Source organism: Amblyomma americanum, chromosome 1, assembly GCF_052857255.1.
Source record: "Amblyomma americanum isolate KBUSLIRL-KWMA chromosome 1, ASM5285725v1, whole genome shotgun sequence".
Taxonomy (NCBI): Eukaryota; Metazoa; Arthropoda; class Arachnida; order Ixodida; family Ixodidae; genus Amblyomma; species Amblyomma americanum.
Window position 1 is genome coordinate 471,277,476 of NC_135497.1, and position 19,317 is coordinate 471,296,792.

At 49.6% G+C, this 19,317-nt stretch overlaps 1 pseudogene; it reads left to right on the forward strand.

Moving 5' to 3' along the window:
- The first annotated feature begins 18,893 nt into the window (after window positions 1–18,893).
- LOC144116648 (U2 spliceosomal RNA) lies at window positions 18,894–19,075 on the forward strand (annotated as a pseudogene).
- Window positions 19,076–19,317: the final 242 nt, after the last annotated feature.

The window sequence follows — 19,317 nt, forward strand, 5'->3', positions numbered from 1 at the left end:
TCATCAACCTCCATAACATTCGTTTCCTTGGTGTTCAGCAGGTCGTCGCCCTCATTGACAGCCTTTAGCATACTGTCTAGTGTTGAGAATTCCCTCTTGGTGTACATACTGTGCACTTTCAGACGTATGGCATGGACTGTGACGCTGTCAATCTTGACTGTTCGCGAGTTTGAAATCTCACGTTGCAAGGTCTCTTCTTCGGAGACAAAAAGGTCCACACAGATGCTCCGCCTTGATTTTGGCAACGGTACGAGGGGATACTCCGGTATCCTCGCTCGCAGCACTCAGTACTTCCCGAACAGACTTCTCCGGAAAACGGGTCGTGGTACTCGAGTACACATTTGCAATTACTTTCTTAGGGTGCCTTAACAGCTTAGATGTACGCACCTTCGAGAAATTCGTACAGAAGAGGTAGCCGGAGCCGCTGAGCTGGACGCCACTTTCTCAAAAGTGAAAGGAAGCCGGAAAAGTAAACACGAGAGCCAGGGTTGCGGAGACAGCGAAAACGTGAAATGAAAAAAGCCTACCTACGCAAAATACAAAATCACAGATCTCGATCGAATCGCTCACGATAAGAGTTTTTTTGTCACGCTTATGACAAACATATTATCCAGGAAGCCTGCCGATAAAGCATTTGTTATTTTTCGCTCACCACTAGCTACGCTTAACTGGAAAAAAGAACATCGAAAAATGCTCGAAGTACACATACGCCGAGCTTTCAAGACAGCGGTGGGGCTCCCCGATAATAGCCCCACTGACCTACTCTTACAGCTAGGAGTCCACAATACCTTTGACGAAATCATCGAGGCTCAGCACAAGGCAAAGATCTCACGCCTATCAAGCACCAAAGCGCACCGATTCTCGTCAAGCTCGGCCTGAACACCATAACAGAAAGAGACAACGTCCTGCAAGTACCTAAAGTCATTCGAGAAGCAATTAAAGTGCTCCCCTTCCCTAGAAATGTACACCCGCTCCAAAATCAAGGACGAAGACTTGCCCGCGCCAAAGCCCTCGCTGCGGACGCGGCAAGGTTTCCCGATGAGTCTGCTTTCCTGGATGCAGCCGCCATACTGGGAAAGCATGCCTACTCGGTAGCAGTAATCGAAGGGCACGGGCGAACGCGCAACTCACTCACGCTTTACACCAAGAAGCCAGAGGTGGCTGAGAGAGAGAGAGAGAGAAAAAAAACTTTATTTGGGTGCTTTCGAGGGCTTGGCGTCTCGAGGCCTCCGTCGTCTTCACAGCGCTGGTGACTTGGGGCCCCTTCTTAAGCAAGGTTAGGCCCTATTCCAGGGCTCCACTGAGCCTAGATACCTGACTTGCGTGCTGCACTAAAGCCCTTTGGACTGTGAGCTCGCAGCTGGTGAGCCGACTCTCCCATTGCTCCGCACTCGGGTTATTGTGTTGGTGGAATGTTTGGTTGCGTTTACATTCCCATGTGATGTCGTAGAGTGTGGGTGTGGCCCCGCACCAGGGGCAGGTATCTCTGTGCTGTGTCGGGTACATTTGTTTAGGATGTATAAATTTGGGAAAGAGTTTGTTTGCAGTCTGCGCCAAAACGTTGCTTCCTCTTTCGTCAGGGCTTTATGCGGTGGGGGGGGGGGGGTATTTAGCTCTCGTCCCCCTGTGTAGGTTTAGGATGTCTGTACATCCTCCCTCACACGCGTGTGGTCGATGCTCCGGGGCAAGCGACTGCCCGTCTCGGAACGTGGTTTCTCGAGCTAGGCTATCTGCCCTTTCGTTCCCCTGTATGCCTGCATGGGCCAGAATCCAGATTAACTTGTGTGTAATGTCTCTCCTGGCGAGCTTGACCCCGCCGAGGATTTTTAGGGCGGTTCTTCTTATCCTGCCACTTGCGTAATTCCTGCATGTCTCCTTTGAATCTGTTATGATCTTTAGAGGCCTGCCTGTTCTGTAACCTTCTGCTGCCGCCAGCGCCACGGCAATTTCCTCGGCTTCTGCGGTACTGGCGATTTTCGCCGTCGTGCATGTGGCTGAACAAGCAGCGATAGCACTAGCTCTCAAAGACTCGAGCTTCACACCTGTCTACAGCGACTCTAGAGCAGCCACACGAGCTTTCTCCAAGGGCAGAATAGACAAGACGACGCTACGAATCTTAGGCGGAAGTAACATCACCGATCACTCCATCGTATGGTTCCCCGCACACATAGGTAGCTTAGGGGGTGATCTGCGGAATCTCAACGAGATCGCACACGAGGCGGCGCGAGGACTCATCGACCGCGTCCCTCCGGTTTCCTCCGCTACCCCACATATCGAATATAGAGATCAGTTATTCACGTACAACGTGCTCACTAGGCACTTTTATTTAGCCAGACGAGAGTTTCCCCTCCCGGATAAGAAATTAACGCGCAGCCAGTCGGTCACGTTACGCTTGCTCCAAACGAATTCATGCCCCAACCCCTGGCGCATGAAGCACATCGACCCAGACTACGACGGACAACATGTGTGTGAACAGTCCAGTGAACGGGCAGACTTGAACCATATGCTGTGTGGTTGTGCATCGAGTGACGCCTACACCAAGAACAAGGAACATTGGGACAAAGTGCTAAAGAGTGCTTCACTTCACGACCAGCTTCGGGCTGTCCAAGAGACCCGCGCGGCGGCGGAGAGCTTCTGGCTCTCTGTGCCGACGTGGGAGCTGCCCTCTACATATGGCGCCGAGCCGAGTGTCCTTCAGGACCCCTACTATGGGATATAAAGTTTACCACCACTACTACTAGCGACGCACTATTTTGTGTCGCGAATGCAGGGTGCGCAAAACAGAGCGCTGGCTTTGGCAGCGTTGCACTTGATGTTTGAAACGGGGTATAGTGGCCGCAGAGGGATGCGAGTAGTACGAAACTACACGTTGTTCCGTGATGTACACGTTGGTTTGGTTTGGTTTAAGGGGGTTTAACGTCTCAAAGCGGCTCAGGCCATGAGGGACGCCGTAGTGAAGGGCTCCGGAACGTTTGACCACATGGTGTTCTTTTACGGACAGACAACGCACAGTACACGGGCCTCTAGAATTTAGCCTCCGTCAAAACTCGACCGCCGCGGCTGGTTCACGAGGTTGGCTTCCCGCAATTCCTGATAGGAGTTTAGCGCACCAAACGCCTTCGGCCTCGTCATGCGGTGTCTAGGACTAAGGATATACCGACAGTGCAGCGGAGTCTTCTGCCTCCTTAACTCTCTCTTTTAACTTTAAAAAAGTTTTTCGCCACCACCGCCACCGCGGCCTGGATCGAACCCGCGTTTTTCGGGTCAGCAGCCGAGCGCCAGAATCATTGAGCTACCTCGACAGCTCCGTTTATATCCAAATTTGAGACCTGGAAGCGAAATTCGGGTATATAACGAACTTGAGCCCCGTATTTAACGAAGGTGCACGTTAATAATCATCGTTAATAATAATGTAACACATAGTCGAAAGCATAGGTGAAAAGAACTTGTCTAACGCTCTTCATTCGATTTCGCATTCGCGAATTATTCTGTAATTTTTTATGTCAAACTCCTTCCAGTCCAATTCTCCGAGTAACCACCTCTCAAAAGCACATCTCAACCGCTTCTTTCAACAGAATCCCTCCATTTATAAAGACATAGTTAATGATGTCATTCGCCGCACAGCTAGAGTGATAGTTCTGTGCTTTTTAGAGCGGAAAGCTCTACTTTTCATATGCAAAGCTCAAGGTCAAACCAATTGGCCATGACCTTCAACCAGGAGGAGGGGTGGCTGTGACGTCAGATCACGTGTTTCGCTCGCCTTGAGTTACACCTGTGCCACCGCTCGCCGATTCCCGTGCTCAGAGTGAATAGAGAGACAAAATAAAAAGTGGCTGTCTGGCGAAGCATCGCTAGACGACACCATGGCTGAACGGCGTGCCGTGCCCTCGCGGCAAACGATTTGCCATCGAAGGCAAGCAGAGTCGGGTCACCCAGGTTGATATATAGCTCGGAGGCAAGCAGCGTTAGAGTGCAAACGTGTGGCGTACGATAAAGAGACGGATGAAGAACGAGAGCAGAGAATGGAGAAAAGTCGTCAAAAAGTGCTTGAACGTGAGGAAAGAAAGTGCTTTATGGAGAAAGTGTAGCCGAGCCTTTCGCTCGTCTTACAAGGTTCAGCCGGGTTGAACCACAGCCAAGTTTTTTTTCCCCATTCTTGCCGACAACGCAAAGATAGCACGGCGACCGACAAGTCAAGGTTGATTCATGTGCAAGCGAATGAGCAAATCGAGTGGTTGAGCGGCACGTCGCGGCGAAAAATTTCCAACTTGGAACCTCGTCACTCGGGCCGCTGTGACGGCTCGAAACTGGTTTTTGTGTCATGGCCGCAAGAACGTTTTCGCTTGCACGAGAAACAGGCTTCACGACTCATGATGACTAGTTTCTGGCCCCCAACCTCTCCACATAGCCACTACTACTACGCGACATAAAGAAGCCTCAGCCGGTGATGGTTCGATAGACGATAGACTCAGAATAGCGCTTGTGATACGACCGGGGCATAATGATTTCAGAGGAACGTTGCTATTCTACAGTGCGATTGGGCTGGAGTGGTGTCCTTGGGTGCCCGTCAGGGAGGGACCAGATGTGAGGTTATGCAGAATTGCGTCTTTTATCGGAAATACAACAGCAGCGCTGACGTAGTGCACAATTGTGGCGGCGAACAATTGCCGATAGCGATAAGCGGAGGTTGAGCGAGCACTCTACACCTGACTTCCGCAAGGTACGGACCGCTCCAAGCAGCATACATGTCTCACCTCGAGGTGCTGGTGACAGGCGGCGCGGGCTACCTGGGTTCGTGCCTGGTGCCCCTACTGCTGGAGCGCGGCTGGCGCGCAGCAGTGTTCGACACGTTTGCATGGGGCCTGGGCCCGCTGCTGCCGGTGGTCCACCACGTGCGGCTGTTGCGCGGCAACGTGTGCGACGGCACGGCGCTGGCGGCCGCACTGCACGGAGTCCACTCGGTGGTGCACCTGGCGGCCGTGGTGGCCTACCCGGCCTGCAGCCGCGACCCTGCGCTCGCCGAGGACGTCAACGTGGGCGGTACGCGGGCACTGTTGGAGGGCTCCGTAGTGGAGGGCTCCGGAATAATTTCGACCACCTGGGGATCTTTAACGAGCCACCGCGGCGGGTATTTCCTTTCATTATTTTTGTCCAACTGGCCAGACGTCGCGCCGAACAGACGATTGCGTTCCGTGAACTGCTTGGCAATGCTGCAACCCGCCGTCGCGTCCCGCTCTTAAAGACGAAAAATAAAGGAGTCGTAATGCAGAAAAATTAAAAAAAGGTGAAAATATAAACAAATAAAATAAAAAGCAAGGAAATAAAAATTGAGTAACTGAAGACAGCTCAAAAACTTTAAAAGAACAGCTCCGTCTTTAAGATCGGGGCGCGACTGCGCGTTGCAGCGGTGTCAAGGGGTCCACGGAACGCAATTGCCCGTTCGGCGCGACGCCACGCCCGTAAGAAAATTTAAGGAAAGGAAATGACGTCTGTCGCACATAACTTGGTGGACACCCAAAACGCGCTGTAAGGCAACGAAAATGAAATGAAATTTGGTTGTAGGAATAGGAAGTCACGCCTTACTCACATATCTCAGTGGACACCCAAACCGCGACGTAAGGGAACGAATATTTCCGACGGGTGGGGCCGAGAATTACAACTACGCGCTCCGGTAAACATTAGGTTGGCAGCTGCTTCGGGAGGGGTTGACGTCATTCGAAGCCCTCGTGTTTAGTGCAAACCGCATAATGTACGATAACGGCTCTTGCAAAACATGCGACGCACGTTCCTTCTCTCCGCGTGTCTTTCCCGGTAAACATTATGGCTGCGTTTTCGTGCGGTGGTCGTAAGCAAAAAACGCCAGGCTAAAAATTGAATGAAATCAGCATAGCTTCGCTGCCCAACCACCTTCACAGTGCGGATTAGAGCCACAGTTTTTTAAACTACTTTTCTTTCCCTCGTGCCATGCCGACGCCCCGTGAGTGCCGTTACTCAGGGTCACCGCGGTTCGCGGTACCTGCTGAAAACTAGGTTGCCTTAATAGAAGGCCGCGCAAAACAGGTAATCTCCATCGGGAATATGAAAACCGGCCAAATGGCCTCCCTTCGTCTTATTCTATTTCATGGGAAACTACTGCAGTTGCAAGAAGCAGCGTAGGCACAGTTATTCGTTTAAGAGAATTTTATTTTTCCGAAAATTTCTACAGTGTGCATGACCACATTACTGAGCTGCAACGTATTTTTCGCGGCCACCGGACAAACCCAGTAGCGGAGTTCTCTGACAACATGACTGGGACAAAGGGAGGCAGCAAATCACTTCAATGTGGTGATACCTGTACCAAGACAAGTCTCTCGATCGTCAGGCCCACCGAGACAACTACGGCATTTAGTCGCCAGAGGAATACCATCGAGTGGCAATATATGTGCCGTGCTAAGACGCTCTCACTGCTTCTTTAGCTCGCCGCTTTTCTGAAAGGAATAAGAGGAGCTTCAAACTTCTCCAGCTGCATCCATCAAAAATGAAGCACTGGAGCCGTGTTCAGTTCGCTGCCCTCGCCGAGGAACTCCAATGCTTTTACGGCATCGACAACTTCACGGAAGAGCCCATCATTTGGTACGAGATGCGATGCAACAAAACTGGGGACCCATCAGAAATCACACTGCGAGCTTCTACATCAGGCCAAGACAATCATCCCCGGCGTTGCCAAAGTCATTTAGGTGGCTCTGGCTTTGGCAGTTACTACCGGTACGGTAGAACGCTCCTTCAGTACAATGAGGAGAGTGAAAACATGGCTACGCTCAGCGATGACATACGACAGGCTGGACGGCTTTTTATGATGAGTGTGCGCCGAGAGTGTGTAATGGAGCACATAAATAACTTTATCACCCCTGTCATCATACAACTCGTCTAGAAAAATCCGAGGCATTTGCAGTTGATGTTCAAGGAATAGTGAGTGACGGTAGTTGCGTGTTTGGGAACATGTTATGCTGTGAGCTGGTCATCAATTTGTGTGAGTCGAGAACCCGCATGCATCAAGACTGAGCACTCTTCTCCACGATGTGATAGTGTCTTTTTGCATTTTTTAATTAGTTTTATTTGTGTGTTTGTTAATAAATTGTAATGTATCTCTCCAAGCCAAGCATTAATTTGCTTTCTGTAATTTTTCTTTCATGTGCGTATTTTACTTTATTTAAAAATAGATAAATAAATATACTCCGAAAATAGTCTCTTTTTGCTGCCAACATATCGCTGCCCCCCCCCCCCCCCCTCCGGCGCCAACAACCAACGGGGCCCTCCCTGCAAAACATTCTGGGGACGCCCTTGTAAAACAGCCTACTTAACCAAATCTTCAAACTTTCGCAACGCTCTAAAATGTTTACCGCCAACAAATTGCCGGAAGCAAAGCCAATGTCCGTGGAGCTCGTAGCAGACGGTCTGCCACCGGATCGCAACGGCGTACTGTTTTCGCCGTTCACTACTTAACGGCACTCTGAACGTGTTGCACTGCGTTGCTTGGAAGTTGCTGCAGTTTGAAGCAGCGCGCAACACCCTTTTTGCACCGACGTCAGTGCTCGCATTAGGGAAAGAGAGCTCGAAACCACACGTCTGCACGCAATGCCCACACAAATGGAACCGCAGGAACGACCCGGAAGTCCAAATTGAAGTGACGGAGCTTAGCCGTGACGCAATGACCGCTGTATCATGTACACCACCTATTAATCGAACAAAAAGTTCGATTGACATAGATTTATCTGTTAATTAGAATGAAACGTCAATGGACTCAGGGAGGGGCAATGAGAGGTGACGAGTGTCGTGGAGGCGTCAATCCATTCGCATTCCTCCAATGCGGGTAGCCGCCGTGATCTCCAACGTTTTCCCCAGTCAGGGGTGTAGGGAATACGAAGGGTATTTAACGGGCTGCTGCTTTGTTACAGAGGCACTCCCGCATGCTAAGTTCCGTCTAAGAGACATTCTCAGCTGCTCTTACTTGTACATTATATAAATAGTCTGCATAAACTTTCCATGTTTTCTTAACCATGTCTCCGACTTCCTTGTCCCTACTCCGGCCTAACTACGCTACCTGAATTCCAACACGCCCCCCCCCCCCCCCCCACACACTACCCCACTGCCCCTGCCCGCCAGGCTGAATTAAATACAAGGAGTCGATCGGAGCAGCACAGGCCTCCTCACTCGACACTCTTCAGGCAAGGTGCAATATATCTCTCATTAAGGTATAGGTCCGGGCAGTTGGAAAATCACGTTCGAGGTAGAGAACTCAGACGCGGAATAGTAAACACGACAGAAAAGCTCTCATCCCCGCTGCTGTCATCAAAGAATGCAAAAAAGTAATCTCTAGGACCTGGTTGCCGAGAAACATGCGTGACAAATTTTACTGATGTGGTTGCATGGCGCCAACAAAAGGAGCGTTTTTCCACAGTTGTGGTTTGTTTAAAAGCAATACGAAAAGGAAGAGGAAAAAAGGCTCCTTTCGTCAACGTCACGTAGTCATACTTCTTTTGCTTACTGACGGGTACAGTGAACTAGAACTAGTTCACTATACTGACGGGATCCGAGCGCTGCAGTCTGGCGAGCGCGAGTGGCGCCATCTGGTTAATGCCGGTGGCGGAAGTTAGACGCTGCTCTTGGATGAGTTTGCAACATGGTGGAGTTTGCAGTGAGCGAGGCGAGCTGTAAGGTACTTCCTCTGGAGGCGAGAACAAACTTAGCTAATTATGGGTGTTCAACATTCTCCTGTGTTTACCAATAAATGTTTACCAATAAAATATATTGATTGCACATCGCTGCATCAGCCTCCCGGCCGCAAATATTACCCCACGACCACGAAACGCTTCCTATAGTTTGATGGCAGAGGAATAAACTACTCATAGTTACTGGAAGTCCCAGAATAGTTCGCTGTTTTTCTGCGAAGCACTTCCTCTGGAATAACATAGGTTGATGATGCCTTCTGCTGAGGACGTAGGAAAAACTTCATTCTCAGGATTGACTCCAGAAGGCGAAGTTTCATCTTATTGCGTCGTTTCGTTTTGCTCAAGGGCGAAGGCGGCCTGGGAAAACTCTCCGCTTCGGCATTTGAAACCCGAAGCGTTAGGATTCTGATAGCTCCTGCGGCGAGTACTGAAAAGCGGCATACACCAGCAGCGTCAACGCGTCATGAGGTCATGAGCGCCTTCTACTGATGTACTGCAATGTGTTTTCCTAAAGGCATGAATGTTGTTGCCCGTTTTGTTGCGAAGACATTGGGCTTAAAATCCACACCTAGAAGTACGTAGCCAGAAATTCGCCATGCCGCCAAATGCAATTTTAGGTCACCGTGGGCCTCTCAAATTCGCCAATTTGGCGAAGAGTAACCACCAGTGGCAACCCTGAGTGCATCAAGCGCTGAGTTAGAGTAATATTCTAGTTGACTTTAGTTAGGGTGTCTAGCTGGGTTCAACGTTGGCTGGGTTATGGTACACAAGGGTTTGGGGTAGGTAGGATGGAAAAGCTGATTGGTCAAAAAACGTGACGTAACGCCTTTAACGCCATAGTCACGTGACGCGACGTCATGGTCACGTGACTTTTATTGACATCATGTCTGGTAGGGGACAGACATTTTCCCAAAATTTTTCTCAAAATTCCCCACGTTTTTGAGTGCGCGCGCGGGATAAAATCGTGCACCTGATGCGCCGCGCTCTCACACTGCATACGCGCTTCTGTCCAGAATGGCGTCAGTGTTTCCTAACCAGGGTGGACGTCAACCTGAGCACGGTGACCATGATTTGCATCACGACGGTCATGATCGAAGTTGCGGCGTCTGCGACAGTCTTCACTCAGCTCAATAGCATGCTCCAGCATGTGAGGATTGTCCACAAGTTTCAGACAAAAGGAGCACTTCGTCACTGCCACCAATGCAGCATCCAGCAACGAACGCTCGAAAATTTGGTTCACCACTACAACGTGGTGCACAAATTCTCAGCCGAGTATCTGCAACTGTCCTTTGCAAACCATTCAAGAAACATTCTTTCGTTATGTGTGTGACCATCCAAGTTACGTTCACACTTCTCTAACAGTGGCACCCGAAATTAAGCATCTGCTCTGCCTTGTTCGAAATGGCTGCACCAAACAACAGTGGCCGTCAAAAAATGCAACCTAGCTGCTTGGAATGTTTCAGCAGGACTGATCATTTCAAGAAAATAAGAAAAACAAGAGACTCGAGCAAACAATCAAACTGACTACAATACTATGCTGTATGCACTGCATCATGTAAGAAAACGCCCTCAATGAAGATCCAGGGGCTTGTGCTTGAGAAAGCTCAAGCACAACCAAACAAAGCATAGCTTTAGCTGTGCACAGTGGCCAGCATTCCATTTTCTGGTAGCAAAACTGCGCTGTTTCAAATTTTGACAGCATCATTAATTTACAGTCACGCCCAGTTGCTCAGCAACTTGGATGGCAATCCAGCAGAATGGCACTGACAGTGTGCAAAAAACAAAAAAGAAATTTTGCGAGACTTTAAAGGTGTGCTGAACACCACAGTGTATACCAAAAAATACCCAGAGCAGATGCACATGCCGGCAACTAAATGTAGAAGTTAAGCTTGCCAAGGAACCTGAAACACTTATCTACGCCCACTTACTAACATTTCAACTTCAGTTCTTTGTTAGTGGGACGATTTACAAGTCGACATACTCGTCCGAGCATTTTGTTGTTGTGTGCTGATTTTTACACTATTAAAAAGCATTAAGTCCCTTGAGAACCATTCCACTCATTCAATATACTTCCAAATAACCTCATACATCGTTTTTGAGTGCTAAAAGAGCAATTCCGGTGTTTATTCTACACTCTTGATTTTACTGAAACTTTCAGAGTATGTTCTTCGCAGTTTTCTGGTCTTCAGTGCCAAATTTTGCACTGGAGTTGTGTTCTCTTTCAGCGCGCATGAATTTTAAAATTTTTCGTTTTGTGGCCTCAATCGGCCAGCTTTCTTCGGGCAACCTTGCTAGTGTGACGTGACTGGATGCATGGCCAATGATTTTCACTCTGCATTTGTTGAAGGACAAAATTTCAAGCTTGCTTGTCGTTTCAAACGAATAATGACTCAAGCTAGCCCTCCCAGCCGCCAGTTAATCCAGTCAAGACGCACCCAATAGTGTATCCGCGACGTCATTGGTTGCTCTGTCGTGACTGACGTCATTTGGTCGGGACCCAGTTTTGGTATTGGTTTCCTGGTTTTTGCTCTTAAAATACCTCTACTCGATACAGTCGAGTCGACTTATAACGAACCTGACGGCCAAGAGGATTCCGTTCATTAAATCAATGTTCGTAGCAAGTCGACTCTCCCTATAACAGCCAGAAATATTTATTCCACCAAAAGTGGCATTTATGTCTTCATGCGTCATGTGTGTCTACTGTTCAAAGCATACCTTTCAGCGGCTCTGTCCGGGCCCTCCAGGGCGGCCATCTTCTCCTCACTGAGACACTTGCTGTCAACAATCAACTTTAAGGTCAGGATATTACTAACCGTGGTTGCAGCACACCCGACAGCTGGTGGCAGGTAAGCGAGATTAACCAGACTCTTTGCAGTAAGGGCAGGCTTGTTCTAGATGTTCAGGGCACATGAAGCATTTCATGAAGCCTTCATTTCATTTCTTCATTCTGCCTGCTATCCTTCATTTTCTCTTCCCCAGCTCTGATGCTTCAGTATCGATGGCAGATGCCGGGGCTAGCAAAAATCTTTTCCTTCCATTTATTATTAATTTAATAAAACCACTCACTTTGAAGACGACAAAGGTAATAAGACATGCATGCAACGCGAAGTGCATGAATTTGCCTGCAATTCAGTGGTCTGTCTTGTGCCCTTTTCTTCCGCACCGACGACGCCTGTGCACGACGTACACCTCTCTTGGTCTTGCCATTGAAACCGACGCCATCCCTGGTCCGTTGATCTTGACGAGGGCCACGACGATTATGTTAGATACCTAGTCGATGCTCCGATCTCTCGCCACGTGGTAATGGTCCGCGGCAAATAACGACAGCATCGGCTTGTCAAAAGCATTCAGGTAACGATGCTGTAAAAAAAGTTACAAGCGCCGCAATTTTTAAGGTTCTGCACTAAAAAACGTGTGAAAATGTTGTTCGACCCTTACCTCGGTGTTAAGAATGCGCACGTCCGAGAAGCGCTTCAGCGTGGCTGTCAGACGGCGATTCAGCCTGCGACGCCGGCGGTCCTCAAATCGCGCCTTACGTGGGTCGTGGTAGTGTCGTGGCAAAATTTTGAATTATAGCACGACACTAGCCACGTGCTCCTCCAGCAGCAAAAGGAGGTCCTGGAATACGCAAGGCATATAGGTAAGCGATACAGCACTTCATGAAGCGAAATTTGAGATAAAATGCGCACCGTTATACAACTGGCGATTTCTTGCGGGTAATTTCCTTTGTCCAGGTTGTTGCCGCGAACATATAAAACAACAAAATCGGCGTGCCGAAAGCATGTCTCTTGCATAATTTCAGCTAGGCTGATTGCGTCGTGGCCGGCAAGGCTGAAAGCGCACATTCTCACTAACGGCGAAAGCCGCAAGCGAGAACTGCACAGAAATTTCAGCTTACTGTCGTCCACCAGCAAACCACGCAAAAAAGCCATAGCTGCACAGCTCTCCAAATGCGCGCGCCTCGGTTCACGAAGCGAAAGCCCGCGGATCACGCACGCGCGGCGGGCGGCCGCACCTAGCGATTGCCGAGAGAGGCGTGGTTACGCCATATCCGGTTGAGAACGAGGGCGAAGCGAAAACACGTCACGGAGACACGCATCCTACCGACAAATCTGCGTTTCCAGCCTACCTGCTCTCAAACGCTTCGTATGGTACCTCTTCTAGCCACCATAGCTGGGTTGGCTGGGTTACTCTAGTTCACTGAAGCTGGGTTTTGACTCTGGGCCACCGACAGGGCAAATCGCGGTTGGCAGTGAGGTGGTACCTCGCGGTACCTTAGGTACAACGAGATAGACACGCTGTGGGCTGCGTGTGGAGAGGAGGAGGAAACGGCTGAACACTTGATACTTTTCTGTAAAGGGCTGCACCCTACATTGGAAAGCAGCGGGGCTGATTTATCCAAGGCATTGGGATTTAAGGACAGTGAAGGGAATGTAGATTTTAAGCGGGTAGAAGTAACCAAGCGAAGGTTATCTGATTGGTGGCTAAAATCAAGACAAGAGTAAAATTTCACAAGTCATGGCTAGGTGGCTTGAACCACAGCCCGATTTAAAGGGTCCATCCATCCATCCACCCACCCACTCACCCATCCATCCATCCATCCACACATCCATTCATCATTACAATTATCCACCCATCCATGCATGCATCCACCCGCCCACCCACCCACCTACTTACCCATCCATCCATCCATCCATCCATCCATCCATCCATCCATCCATCCATCCATCCATCCATCCATCCATCCATCCATCCATCCATCCATCCATCCGTCCGTCGGTCCGTCTGTCCGTCCGTCCGTCCGTCCATCTCTCCATCCATCCATCCAGGTGACCGAACACGAAGGCATTTTCAAGGCCAGGGCGGTTGAAGCTACAAAGCGCCGCCTTGAAAATTGGAATAGGCTTAAACGACAGGTAGTGTGGACAAAATGGCAGGACAGACTCCGCCGTAGTGTCTCAAATTCTTTTATGTCCGCCCGTTAAAAAGAGATAAGCCCCACGTCAATCTTATATAAAATCCAATTCAGAGTTTGTAATATAAAACTTTCTAATATAAAACTCATTTATGACAAAAACCATGGAGGAAGGAATTAAAAAATGACAAAAACCATTGGATTATGGCAGCGTTCATGCGTTGCACACTGACACAGATGGAGGAATGCTCCACTGGCTTGCATGCATCTTGTATTGCCCCAGGCACCCCTCTTATTGAGAGTAAGCTCGCCCACCTTCTCCAAGCACACGACAACGCAAAGGTGGAGAACTCAGAAGCACAATAGGAGACTATAACTATAACTTGCCCATATTCAATCCCAACTACAACACTGTAGTGCCACTCTTTGCAAAACTAACTTAGCTCAGGTTTGTGACGTTCTCCACGGCAATCTCTCCACAATCCGCGCTTGGCACCTGTTGCGGTACATGCTAGATCCCACGCAATCCAAATCCCAGACGCGCCTTAGCATTCGCCGCCTCACTCACAACCATCGACAGGATACCGATGCCTTCCTCGCCCCGGAGAAATGCACCTATACAATCCGCGGTCTCCCTTGCAAGTACACCAATTACGCGGGCCCAACCCAGCCCGAGCTTGACGCCCTTATTACAGAATCATTGTTTCGCGCCGACCTTTTGAAATTACGGAATACCGCTCCCGGAGACGATCAAATTACTAATGCAGCTATCCGAAATCTTTACGAAGCCTCCATCTCTGACATAGGCAACTACTTTAGCGAATTTTGGGAGGCAGGTACTCGTTCTGCCTCGTGGAAGCATTTAAAAATCATCTCTATAACAAAAACCACAAGCCTATCAACCTTGAAAACATCTTCCCCATTTGTCTTACAGCCTGTCTAGGCAAGGTCTTCGAGCACATAATTCTTGCTCGGCTAACAACGTTCATGGAAGACAGCCACCTTATCCCCCACAGTATATGCTCGGCTTTCGTGCGCATCTATCTGCGCAGGACGCTCTACTTCAAATTACGCATGGCGTGCTTGATGATACCATCCCCCACCACACTAAAACTGTCCTGGCAGTTGACCTCACCAAGGCATTTGACAGAATATCTCAAATTGAACCGCACGGGAACCGTAGCACTAGCACAGCCACACTCCTTGCACTAGGCATGCATAACACCATTCAGGAAATAGTTGACCCCCACCTTCAGGCACAGTACCTTAGACTTGCCGCGAGCGCCACTGGCCGCCATATACTCTTCTCCCTTCGCATCAACATACCCAGTAAATCCTTATAGCCATCCCTCGACATATCCATACACCCCTCGTTGTGAAACCCCTTCCTCGAAACGTCCATCCCCAATATCATATCCCTCGCCGCGTAGCTCGCGCTAATGCCCTCCATAAGTATTACGGGCAAGCCCACGATGCACTTTGGGTAGACGCCGCATGTACAGCGCATGAAGCGGTAGCAGTTTCCTACAATAAAACCCTATCCCACCCCCTAAGTCATCATCTTCTCTCGGGCTCTACGCCCGAGGAGGCAGAGGAGACCGCCATCGACCTAGCTGTTATTCACATTCGGACGCCCCAATACATCTTCAGCGACTCCGAAACGGCGCGGTCCAACTTTGCCTTGGGCAGGATTCACACCCCTGCCTGGCAATTGTTGAACACCCCTACCCAAAATTACCGCGCAGGGTAGAACTTCAGTGGATGCCGGCTCACTCTGGAACCCCTAGAAACGAGGCTGCCGATAAATTGGCCGGAGGGTTGATTTGCCGGGCACAGGACAGTAACGATCCACGATTCTCGAGGGAGCGGGCGCGCACCTTTGCAAAGTTCACGCAAATACCCCGTTTGGACCATCGGACTTACCCTCCACCCCTCTCTTACGCACTACACAACAGATCCTCTTCAGTCGCTTACAGATCCGCTCTCGGTCATCCCCTCAGCAGTTATCCAACTAATATGGCACGTCCCCTGCATGCACCATATGCGGTGACCCCCACACCACACTTTCCCACATACTTTTCGGCGGCCCTGCTGAGCCTCCGCCGCAGGGACAGCACGCCATTTCCACCTGGGAGGACTGGGAGGTCCTGCTCACGTCTGCAGACCCGACATCGCAGCTTGCTGCGCTGACTCGGGCTGCCGACGTCATGTTCCGACAAGACCTACATGATGCAGTGCGGGACAGCGCAGTCGCCCAGGGATCCAGCAGGGTCTAACACTCAATTGCAGAAACATAGTTTTTCTGTCTCTGTCTGAGCCAAATCCCTAGCCGCGCAGTTTCTCTCTAATAAACCCTGTGACATCCTCGAGCGCAGGGTTGGCCATGAGAACTGTCGGGAAGCGCGAGTCGCGAGCTCTGGGGATATACTTAAAGTTAGTTACTTTGTGAAACAACTAAAGCGTTCTCAGCTGTGGTGTTTGGCACACACACTCTTGAAATCAAGAAGAACCTGCGATACAAATTTTATTGACATCTGTGAGCACTGAAAACTCGCAGGAGTTGCCCCTTAAGCGCGAGCCATTCCATGAGCTCCTTCAGAGTTCGGATGAAATTGCGCTCTTGCCTTGATTTCAACCACCAGTCAGATCACATCTGTTTCCTTAGTTCTACCTGTTTAAAGAATATTTTCCCTCCACTATCCTAAACCACAATGCAACGTTGCCAACTTTGTTTTGAATACAGTGAAATAGAACACTCTTCTAGTGACGCGAACGGAGGCGCGCGGCAGCGGAGCGGCTGAAGCAAAAAGCCTCTCCTCGCTGCAGGGGGCGCCACCGCGCCTTTTACTAGCTCCGCGCCTCTGCCGCCATGCTGGCCGGGCAGTAGGAACGGCTCAACACTCGTTTCTCGCGCCTAGCTGCTGGTGTTCTAGGTCCCAATTCTGCATCTGTTGAAAAGCTTCATATATTTCTGTCGCACCTGAGTGCATGGGGAAACCAGACTAATGGGATGCAAGGCTTTTATTAGCAAGCCGACAGCTACAGGACTTCATGCGACACTCTTTAGCGTGTTGTCACTGTTGAAGTAGCTAATAGAACGTGCAGGTTTAAGTTACCTGATGACAAATAGAGTGAACCAGGATCCGCCTACGCATCTTATCAGAATTGTGCGCCAGCCTTCGTTCTGGCTGCACTACCCAATACCCAGCTCCGGAGAAGACATTCCTAATTATACTGTAATCTGCCTTGCATTTAACAACCTTTCCCACTCACTTTCTACGGGAAACCTCGAGCCTGGCATCCTCATTTTCATTTTGTACGCAGATGCTGGCCATCAAAGCTGTTCCAGTCGCACGCCGGAGCCTGAAGATGAATTCTAGATGCAGGCAACACGCAAATGCATAAGCGCAGCACTTAATTATGAAGATACCGCCATTCTATTCACTTGCACTGTAGCATCAAGTGACAGGCGGCTGATATTCTAATGGAGAACCTTGGGCGCGTTGGTGGTGGATCATTCTTAAAACACAGCGCAGCGATAACTATTCGAGGGCGCAGAGACAATAGGTTAGAGGCGATCGAAAGAAACGCGAACAGAGTGGAGCCTAGGCGCTCCGCGGTTCGCATTTCTTTTCATCGCGCTTTTACTTCGGTGGTAGCTAAAGGACGCCAAAGTCGTCCGTAATGCTTTCTAGGATAACTGTAACGTCTTTTTCTTACCACCCAGGTAAAAGCGCGATCAAAACGAATTCCAACAGCGGAGCGCGTAGGCGCCGTGTTGTTCGTGTTTCTTTCTATCGCGATATTACACTCGAGCGCTCATGTGCACGTCTCGTCGATGCGCGCTCGTATTGTTAGCGCTGTTTCGTATTGTTAGCTGCACGGTTATGCAGGAAAAAAAATATGGCGTTTTGAATGCAAGCTGTGAAGGCAGTCTGAATTTGCTTCTAATGACCAAAGAAGCGACAGCGAACTCAAGCCAGCCGAGTTCACTCGCATGAACGACAAGGGTGACAGTCGTCCCTCTAAAGGGCCCCCTCTACAAATCCTAGCTAACCTGGGATATATTTTAATGACATGTTTTAGCCTCCTATAAAGCTACATGCAGACAGTACCCTTGATATTGGTGTTTAAGGCAAAAACAGACATCTGGCTGAAACCACTGTGAAAATTTGGCAGCCGAGCTCACTGCTGTATTGCCTAGCAATCGCTGCTTTTTACATAACAAAACCACCTTCACTTTTTGCGCAACCGGAAGTAAAAAGATCTTGAGTACCAGAAAATTAGTCGGTGCTATTAGACCTGGAAAGGACCTGATAAGGTTATGCGTTATAACGCAAATCGTAACGTAGTGATTGCCGCGGTAACCGACGTGGTTACGTAATGGAATAAAATAAGAGTTGAAGAAAATTTATTGAAAAACTCGAATACATAGCTCACAAGGATTCAAATAAAAGTCGAGCAAACAGAGGACACGGGGCGTGTGGAGGTAGTGCGGTACAGGAGGAAATGTCTCGAAATCAAAAATTACAACTGTGTGCAAGCATAACTTATGGACTTCAGACATTCAGAGGGAAAGAAAATGAAATAAACTCTCGCGGGAGCCCCGGCCACAGAGCACATTGAATGCTGCGCAGTCAGTGGTCCTTTGAGCTCACATAAACAAGGAGAGACGCAAGCGTGTGACTTCACAAGCCTAACAAGATTAGCTGTAAAAACCTACAAGACAGTTGAGAGAAAGTGTTCGCCTAAAGTGTGGCAAACGCATAGATTAATATGTTGTCACTAGTATCACGGCACCCTTCCTGAGTTTGATGTGTCGCGTACCACCTGCGGAGGAAGCTTTGCTCTACAAGGTTAAGGAGCTGGCTATCTAGGTAGCCCCATAAAAGCACCAAGAGATGGACGTGCTAGCATCAGGTACATGAGCCTACGTGTTTGCCGCAATTTTAAGACTGCATTCCTATTTTGCCAAAGGATCAGGCCGATGGACCGCGTCAAGAGTCGCTCGAACTTCCCGCGTGGTTTTTAGCGATAGCTACACTACGCCAGCCACTTCGCGAGGTCCTTGCGTGGCACCACCGGTCCGTCAGCTGTGCGCATGCGCAGTGACGTCATGTCCCGCAGCTGGTGTGCGCGCTACGTGCCTCGCCACTGTCCCGACGGTGGAGCAGACGCCGCCGGCCTCATCAATTGTGCGCATGCGCGGAGTGACGTCAGAGCACGCAGCTATTGTGAGAGCCGCGCGCCTACATTATGCTAGCATTTCGCTAGCATTGCAAGCTGGCATTAGGCTAGCATTTAATATCTGATTTAATAACAGATACGTGTCCCATTTGGGCCCAAAATATTAAACTTATTTTTGGAAATGTGGCGCAGTGCTTGAAGCATGCTTCACCTCCGCCACAGGTTGGCCTGGTCCTGCACTGCCTCCGTAATCGGCCTTGGACATAATAGCGCGCGTCTTTTATTTCACTTTTTGCTCTCCTATCTTTCAACTTCACTACTTTCAGCATGTGGCAGCGATTGTGGCTCAGCTTCAGCCAGTGGGCAGGCCTGTGCACTTTCCTCTTCATTCTTCCTGACAACACCAGCAAGCAGCAATCAAGCAAGCGGCGCCGTGGTTGCTGTGGCAGCTGCCGGCGGCGCCGCGCTTCGGCAAAAACGAGTGGGGTAGGAGTAGAGAAGGAGGAG